We start from the raw sequence: 9,700 nt of genomic DNA on the forward strand, positions 1-9,700 counted from the left end.
GAATGAAACCCTAGCTGGGTTTGAAAGAGGCACTTTATGTCCGTTCACAAAAGAAAAGAAAAACATTGAAAAATTTCCAAGAACTCCTGCTAGGTGACAAAGTAGCATTTGTAAGATGCCCTTCAGTGCTCCTTCAACTTCAATACTGAAACCTTTGTGTTCTCTGTGGTGCAGCTTCAGATGGAAGTGATACCGGGTTAGAAAAACATGCTACATCAAACAAGACGTGGCTAATAAGATGGAACAATCAGGTTTTGCTCTGATTTCAAATGTTCACTGAAAAAAAATTTTGTGTAGCTCACCCGTAATGCTTGATCATATTTTAAGTGGCAAGCTAGGAAAAAAAAATCGTCATTGAAATTGTGACTTTCAGCCAAAGACTTTTCCAAGCCAGAGACATAAATAGAGCATTAGTGAAACATAACCACTGTTCAACACAATAAATGGGCACACAGCAGCACAGCCTGAATGGGGTGAGATTTGGGAAGCAGGGCGTGGGAAGGGGATCTGGCCAATCTGGGGAACATGCCAGTGCAAAAAACCTTATGCATAGAAGTTCTACACAAGCCCTGTCATCTTCTCTTCACCCTTTTTACAACAATTAAATAGGCAGCTCTTCCACTTCTCTCATTTTCATCTTCATCTTTTTCCTTTATCTCTCAAATTAATGGCCAGTGTCCCAAAACTACTTCTTTATTTAAATATCTCTGCTGCTGCTTTGAAAAACTAGCATTTTGCATCTCAAGTGTAGTCATATGTCAGAAAAAGATTCTGGTCAACAAGTAAAAAAGAAATAAATACCCCCATCAATTTTCTTAAAAACTGTTTTTTAAACTCTGGTTTCATTATATTTTTAAACTTTATCTTTTTTAGGGCACTATTTTCACATGACTGAGCCACACACAGCATTGAATTTGATTCAGCAGACAGTTGCTTGGGCATGGCTGAGTGGATCAATCAAAAGAGCACAATTTGATTACAGGGTGGGATGGTCTAGAGATATGTTGGCAGCCCTGCTTGCACTGCTTCAGGGTCCTGACATTTCATCCTCCTCCTGCTTTAAAATATCCAGAAAACTGATGGCTTCTGTATTTTTGAATATCTTCACCTGTGGGAGGGAAGTACAGTCCCCAGGCACATCACTCACATGTGAAATTTGGCACATTTATTCATACCTAAGCAAAACAAACACCAGGGGAACAGAATGCCCTGCCAACCCCAACTGGAACATCCACATTCACCTTTACCCACAAGTGCCAGAGGACAGCAGGACTCAGTGCCCAAATTGTTGAAAGAATGTTCCCTTTAACGTCTCAGGCAGAAAAAGGGGTGAAGTTGTCTTTTTGAGGCCAAGGCACAAAGAGCAGGGCTATAATCTCACAGAATCTACAGACTTCATGGCATCAGGTGCCTTTACAGGAAGAAAATGGGACATGCACATCCTCTCCTGCCCCCCTCACGATACAATAGGCATAAAATTGCTTGTGCACTGTCTGCACAACAAAATCCCAGATCCCTGCTCTTCTCCATTACCACTAAACTGTGAAATGGCACGTGTCATTCCAATAAAAAATGAAAGCTATTAAATTTTCATGGACGTTTAATTTCCAAATGCTGAATTATTTTTGTATGGAGAAGCCCAAAAATGTAGATAAATTCTCAATTCCTCTTACAACCATCACGTGGGACTAACTGGATTTCTCCTGTTTTTTGTGGTTTTTTTTTTTTTTTTTTTTCCCTAAGCATAAAAAATTGAGGAAATTTTAGACTGAAATAAAATTAATTTTGACATCCAAGAACCCCACCTACACAATCAATCCAGCAAAGCACAGACCTACCAGCAAAATGTTTTGGCACTGCCAGGTCTGCATGTTGTGCAGACAAATGCGTCAGCTTCAGGGTATTGCTCAACTGCTCACTGTGTGTCAGACCAAAACTGAATCACTAAAAACTTCTTCACTGGCCTGCAGAGGCTTTGCAATGTTCTGGGTCTCCACCTTTCCTCAACTACCTTTTTTTTTTTTTTTTCTAAATTCCTTGTCTTCTTTCTTAAATTTTTTTTTCAGGCATTTAAAGATCACTTTTTCCCCCAAGTGCCCCGCATGGGGAACATGTTCCCTCTTTCTCTTCCTTCCTCCTCTTCTTCTCACATTCATTACCCTCTATCAGCACCATTAAAAGGGTACCAGTTTCCTGTGTATAAACTAATCTGCTCCTCTAAGGATTCACATCTGTGTGTCTGACTTATTATAGCAAGTGGAAACTTTTCTGGAAGGTGTAGACAGAAGTTGTAAAGTCGTTCCCATTCTATGGAGAGGCCCAAACTGTGATCTAGGAGAAATATAAAAGCAAAGTCTATGTCTGAACAGAAGACATTCTGAATGTGATGACTTTGTTGCTTCACTCTTCTCCTATCTTGTCTGTGGGTCTGAGCTTTTCCCATTGTAGACAGACAGACAGAGGACTGACAGATCAACAAAGCCAACACCCACAGTGGACCAATAATGTCAGTGGAGACACACTACTTTCAAGGGCTAGGATAGGGAATACACCAATTAAAGCTAGGTTTCCCATTAAATATATATAAAGGGTATCCAAGCAGTGAGTCACACAAAGACTGGGCAGCAGCCTCCTCAGTCAGAGCCTTGGCTGAAATCTCTTTAAGGTTAAACCATCTCTTCATGGCTATCATGAAACCACTATTTTCTCTCCAGCTCCCTACTCCAAGCATGTTTCCCAAGAGAAACCTGATGTGAAATTTTTGTGTTCACCATGATATCACCCAAACTATGCTTATTTTGAGCAGAATAAAAGGTTGTGAAAGTTATTTACAATTCTTAATACATTGTACAGAAATTGTACCAAACTGCCAATGATTGGTCTTCAGTGTGAGGAACACAGAGCAGGACTTCTTCAATAAATCTCAAAAAAAAATCTACAATCCACATGAGGATTATTTTTTAAAATCAGTGTTAGTAAGAATAACATGCAGAATTTACAAAGAGAGCCTAGAGGTCCTATAACAGCATGGCAGGAGAAAAGCTAAAGAGAACCTTTCATTATAAGGTTACTAATGAAAAGTATCTTTAATAGTGAATAAATTTGGCTGCGACACAGAATCTTAAACAGAAAAAAAAGCCCAGAAGAAGACCTATATTATCTCTTTACAATCCTTCTCTAGAAAATGGAATCTTTCATTTCCCATTTATCTCCTGGGCTAAACAATCACCTTAAGCATATATGTGAGCTTGGAGGGTTGTTTTAGCTTCCTCAAGGATAGTGCAAGAAATAATAGGAATGAAATCAGTCCCTATTCACAATACAGCAGATTTGAAGTGGAGCTGCCTCTGTGCATCTCAGGAATGCTCCAGTTTTGATGCATTACCGAGCGCCCCCCGTATCCAAACAAAGCTTTGCATCTGACTAGTTGTTACAGGCAAATGATTTACATAATTACTTTGGATTTTTCCCTTGAAAAACACACAACATATGAATCATTGTACTCTGTCTTAAAGTCATTATTAGCCAATTAGAACTCCAGGATTTGCATAATCACTCTTCAGTTATTTCTTGGTAATCATAATGTGATGCGTGATTACCAAAGTCAGATCAGTGATTGTAGAGTGGGTTATCAACTCAGAATTATTGAGGGGCTTTTCAGCAATAAAAGAACTACCTCAGCTGCTCAATTTCCTTTGAAACTAGCATGAAGAAATCAAAAATAAAAAGAGCAAAGTATGAGCAAAATAAGGCCCCTAGAGAAACAAACAAACAAAAAAATAGTTCTAATATTTATCCACTGATGAAAGCAAAGTATTGGTTTTCTGGATTTCAGGTGTAATACCAGCCCAAGTATAAAACTTCTGTTCATCACACCCATAAGTCTTACAAATTTGTCTGGATAATAAAACAGAAAATAGAAGAAAATGTGTAAATTTGAGAAATAACAAAATTTGGATGCATTCTGCATCATGTGCCCTATAAAAAACCCAGCCCTTGTTCAGAGCATGCCAAAAGCAACCACGACCATGGAGAAGGAAGGGCTGCATCACAACTCCTGTGTCTGCTGGGTGACAAAAGGAGAAGGGTCAGCACGAGTTTTATCTGCAGACAAACTTCTTGAGCAGGGCCTTTTCCTCAGGATATCTCCTTGTGGGATATCTCCTAGATAAAGTCAGGCCAATTTGGCCGGGAGCAGAGAACCACCCATGTGGATGATGAATCGCGTGCCTCAGTAACAGCCCGAGTCAAGTGTGGGTGGCAAGGGAAGGTGGCAAGGTAATGAATCTGCTCCAGGGTGGAGAGAGTTAAGTGCCTCGCAGGAAGACAAGTTAATGATGTACCACAGCATGCAATGAAGATTGATTGGGAATGGTGTAAATGGGCACTGGGCAAGGACAAAGAGGCTCGCTTTGGGAACGGGGCAGGATGGCTGGGAAGAGACAGATTACAGCTGAAGGTGGCTGGTGGGTTGAGTTGAAAGAATAGTCTCAAACAGCACAGGGAGAGACACTTTGGGGGAGAGGATTTCACTCATGTCCCCTACTGTGAAGCAAGCACTGACAGAATGGTCCTGCCAGGTGTCTGCTGATAACATTTGTGGTACCACGGCCACTGGACTGACATGGTTGAGCAGGGGTAACTAAATAGGATTTTGCACCTCCTTTTTTGACATCTTCCCCATGTTGTGAGGTAGCACCCACATTATTTTGTATTGAAAATGCAATTTAAATCTAGAAGGATCTGCAATATGCAAGAATTCAACCACAAGGGAGAATAGGGAAGTACAAAAATGCAATTATATGGGAGTCCTTCCTCTAGTCTTGCAGCAAACACAGAACCTCAGAAAAGAAGGACACAGCGACCACAGTGGAATTTCAAACAATATCCATCAGAGGGAAAAGCTGTACAATGAAGGTAAGTAGAGGTCACAAAAATAAGTTCAACAGGTAAGAGACAAAAAGACATAAGAAACTCTGTCATTATAGTCTAGCCTGGGTGGAAGAGTTTTACAGGTCATAAATTAATAATCTCAAAATATGATTAATGCCAGCTAACAATGCACAGTATTGTTATACCCATCACAAAAAAAAAAAAAAAAAGAGCCAAATAAATACCCAAGACTCCTATTCCAAAATATCAAAAAGAACGATTTTCATCTGATAAGTAGACAACTAAAGCCAAAAGTCGTGCACAAATGTGTGCAGTGGAAAGAAATTCTTTGGCCTGGATACTATACAGACATACAGAACAGACAACTGTAATCTCTAGTCTTGTTAGCTTCATCTATTAAGTAAGCCTGGAGTACAATAGAGCTACAACTTGCCTCAATGAATCTCATTACAGTGCTCATTTGTTGTAATGGAAAGGGCTCTTACAATAACTCACAGTGGCTCACTTTAACCCATCCCACCTTTCTGTATCCCTCCTTCTCCCCTTCCAAGGAATCCAAAATAGCCCGCTTAAGCCAGCATTCCCAGGTGTATTAGGTGTGTAGTAAATATCCAAGTGATCCCCATCATCATTATCTTGGTTGATGGATACCCTCTATGGGCACCACAGTTTCAGGAATTACACCAATTCCCAGGTGCATCATTCAATTCCCTGTGCTTTGATTTAGCTTGTCTCTTAAACTCCAAAATAGGACCAAGATGAATTAAATTATAGTTACTACAAGGCTATGCTGAGGATATCTCAGTGCCCCACGCTTGTGTGCTATGCTGGGGAAGAAGGAGGAAGAGGGATGTTGGGAATGATGGTGTTTGTCTTCCCAAGCTACTGTTAATGTGTGATGGAACCCTGCTTTCCTGGGGATGGCTGAACACCTGCCTGCCCATGGGAGGTGGGGAATGAATTCCTTGTTTTGCTTTCTCTGCACATGCACCTTTTGCTTTACCTATTAAATTGTCATTATCTCAACCCAACCCAACGAGATTCTCGTTTTTACCTTCCTAATTCTCTCCCTCAGTCAGCAAGAGGCTTTGTGGGGCTGAGCTGCTGACTGAGGTTAAACCATGGAATCACATCATAGGCAGGCTTCTTTCCCAGCACTGTCTACATGGGAATATTCATGTTATGGTTGGGACTTCCAAACATCAGCAGGGCTTTGGCCCAGGAATGAGGCAAAGACCCCATCAACATCAAGCAAACTCTTGAGGTGTGGTTAGAGGATGTTGGATTCTTCTAACACAGTGTTCAGTGTGGTGGGCAAGTTGGTGAATTCTTCCAAAATCATGTGTGAAAACCCTCCTGTTGCTCTGTGACCTGAGCTAGCTGCTGTGCCCCACACTGCACTGCAGGGCAGGGGAGGTGATGGCTGGCTGAGCAGGGTACCTGAACCAGCACTTCTAAGTGCCATCATCATGGAACTTTCCAATCAGAACATATTCAGTTGAAACATTTCTCTGCTAAAACATGCTGACTTTTGCAGTCTCTCCCCCAGCAAAAACAAACAACCAAAAACCCCCACCAAACCTGTGAGGAACAGAGAGACATAAAACTTAATTTAGTCACAAATCCAATTTTCCATTCAAACCTCACTTTTGACTGTTCCAAATTAGACTTTATATCCGCCTCAGCATAGACAGGTTTTTTTCTAGGTCCACATTTCCTCTACCAAACACACCTGGTCCCTTCCCAAAGTGCACTAGAGGCACCTATCCCTACATACCTCAAATATTCATAGGAGCACTTGGGTACATTTTATAAGTGACCCACAGGTCTGCACTACATCCTTTCACCCCTGAATGCATCTAATTTTACACTAGAAAAAAAATAATATGTTGTTCTCTTATTTTAAAAACATTTCAACTGTACTAAAAGTGCATTAATTCAGTTTTCTCAGTTCAAACCATTCCAGCAGCAAATGCAGCCTGTATAGAGTGCTCTGCTGCATGTCCCCTATTAGCTAATTCTCTCACATCAAGCTCATTTAAATCTATTTGTCCCAGACCACCCTCTTTAAAGAGAGGAAGGAGGAGGATGGGATCTCTTGCTACTGAGGCTCCCATCCTATTTATGACTGAGTGTTTAAGGATGCTTTACAAAACTTTCTCAGTCTCCTCTTGTAATTCAAATCAATTGCAGCCATAAAACAAAAATTCTGGAATTTATATCCCCCCCCCCCCCAAAAAAAAAAAATAAAAGGTTTAATTTGATAATTGAAGAAATAAAGGGTTCTTTTCAAACCTGACATTAAAAATCTCTAATAAAAATGGGGAAAATGAAGGTCTAGGATGACAGTCTTTATCAAAGTGTATATAGAGACATTATATGTTCCAGTAATTGTTTAGGCCGGTGAATTAATGAATCCCTGGCTGTAAGTCTCCATTTGAAATTATTTCAGTGGTGTCTGCTGCTCTGCTGCTTTGGAAAAGCCTGTTGTCTGAAGCTCTGGAGAAGGGCCTTGAACCCTGCCATTCAATCCCTTTCAGCCCATCAGCTGAGTCTAATTGCCAGAAAGCACACGAGACCCCTAAGCCTGATTGTTCCCCGACCTCCTTTGAGGTTCTGAGGCATGAAAAGCAAAAGGGAAAAAAAAGCTCTCTTTTGATCTTCTGTTTCTTTCTCTCTTTCTCTCTCTCTCTCTTTTTTTTTTCCCTGCCTACTCCTACTCTAAGAATGACACATTTCTTTATATGGCTTCTCCTTCTTATAAAGACAATAATTAATAAGGCCTTTATAAAATGAGGCTTGAATTGGTGTCACCTTCAAGGGTGGTCCAGGGCTCTGAAGTGAAACCCCCGGTGGGCTTAGGCATTGCATGGCCTTTGCACAGGTCAGGTTTAAATACCCTGACCTCAATTTTCACTCTCCTCCACTAATGAGCCGATTCACACATGGATACAAAATTATACGAGGGAAAAGACAAAAGGAGCAAGGTGTAGTTGACACCACATTGGCCAAATTTTATTATCATCTTTGTGCCTATGACATCACAGCTGTGGACATTGTCAAAGTGCTGAAACCGCTCGCTTTCTCCCCCCACCCCACTTCTTTTTGTCCCCTGCCTGCAGCTTTATATAATTACTTTCACAAACTCACACTCTCTCCCTATTATTTGCTCAGATGTCATGAAGCTGTGACGTTAGTTGGGACTGGGGACCAGTCTGGGTTCTTGTGTGGTTACACATGCAGAACTGGGTCGCTTTTCTTGAGGTTCTGCTTCACTGCCTCACTGTCAATTGTGAGGATAAAGCGGCATTATGTGTAGCTATTCTATTTCACAGGCTTATCAATCTGACACCAAAAGTTTAAAAAAAAAAAATCATCACACCAGGGATGTTGCGTGTCCATTAAAGGAAAATTGTTGATGGTTGACATTGAATGAGTTGTCAAAGACAGCGAGACACCCATTGCATAAGTTTCTCTATTAATGCAAAACGTTTAACAAGTTTATTAGAGAAGAAGCTAAAAGGGGGGGAAAATGATGCTATGACAGCCACACCCGTGGGTTGTAAACCTGTCAAATCCCGTCAGGGGAGCAAGGTCAGTGTTTGGATTGAAGACAGAATCAGCAGGAGGCACTCTTCCTCTGAGTCAGTGGATCCCACACCAGGCGCTTCCATAGCGGTATATAGGACAGTGCCTCAGGGCTAATTCACAAGCTAATGTTTCTGCCTGACACAGCCACAACATGCTGTTGATAAGCTAAGAAACAAGTACTAAGTATTTCTAAGAATTAAAAAAAAAAAAAATCCCATGCCGCTTTTTGTTGCCATAGGAAAGCTGACTAATATTTAATCACGCAATTAATTTCCACCGTCCTTAATCTCTAACAGGGTTTCAAATGGTTGTTGTTTTCTCCACTTCTTGTCCCGAGATGATGCGCAGGGTTGTGGTTAAACACTAGCAGAGCTCCTAAGAGGTGGGCTGGATTGATCCCTGTGCCTTAATCTCGCTTCTCGGGGATGGTGTAAGGATGATGAATAAATATATGCAATGATGCAACATGCTAAAAAGTCATTGCACTAAAATAAAAGTATGCTATCACCTTTGGGACAATTTTGGAGGTCTCACCTCCCAGGCAAAGCTCAAAATGAATTGACACTACTCTCGTTAGGAATAAATTAGACTTGAAAAACATTTGTTCGTTAAACTCCATAATACAACTGTATGGTTAATAATCCTGCCACGCTTCTGCAAAATACAGACAACTCTGAGCTGCTAAACAACAGGTATTTAACAAGGTGCAATAAGTCTCCACAAGCAAGGAATTACTAAAAAAGGCATGTCATTAATTGCCATTATTTTGTCATGCAGGGCATTTCTTGCAAGGAAAAAGAATTGGCAGAATTTTTTCTTCCCTTTCTTAAAAAAAAAAAAATTGAAATCGCCATCACCCCTTTGCCTTTTAGTTCTGACAGATTAGTTTTGCAAACATAATGTTGAAACGTCCTAGCAGATGCACATCAAGCACGTACACATACATATTCCAAAAGACAAGCACTTCAAAATATAAAATATCCAATACACTATGCCTAAAATTTGAGAGAAAAAAGAATTAGCCTGAAGTATTAAATTAATTCTGAATACCTCAGGAAAAAAATTAAAACTGCAGAAATTAATATATGAACGTGAATTTCCTGCCTGTGTAGGTGATATCTGAGCGCTGGTGGCTAAGAAGAAGAAGATAACGTATTTTAACAATTTTAAAAAATATATAATCTCAGCAGTGGCACATGAAGACATTTTCAGTTCA

Source organism: Geospiza fortis, unplaced genomic scaffold, assembly GCF_000277835.1.
Source record: "Geospiza fortis unplaced genomic scaffold, GeoFor_1.0 scaffold330, whole genome shotgun sequence".
NCBI classification, from domain to species: Eukaryota; Metazoa; Chordata; class Aves; order Passeriformes; family Thraupidae; genus Geospiza; species Geospiza fortis.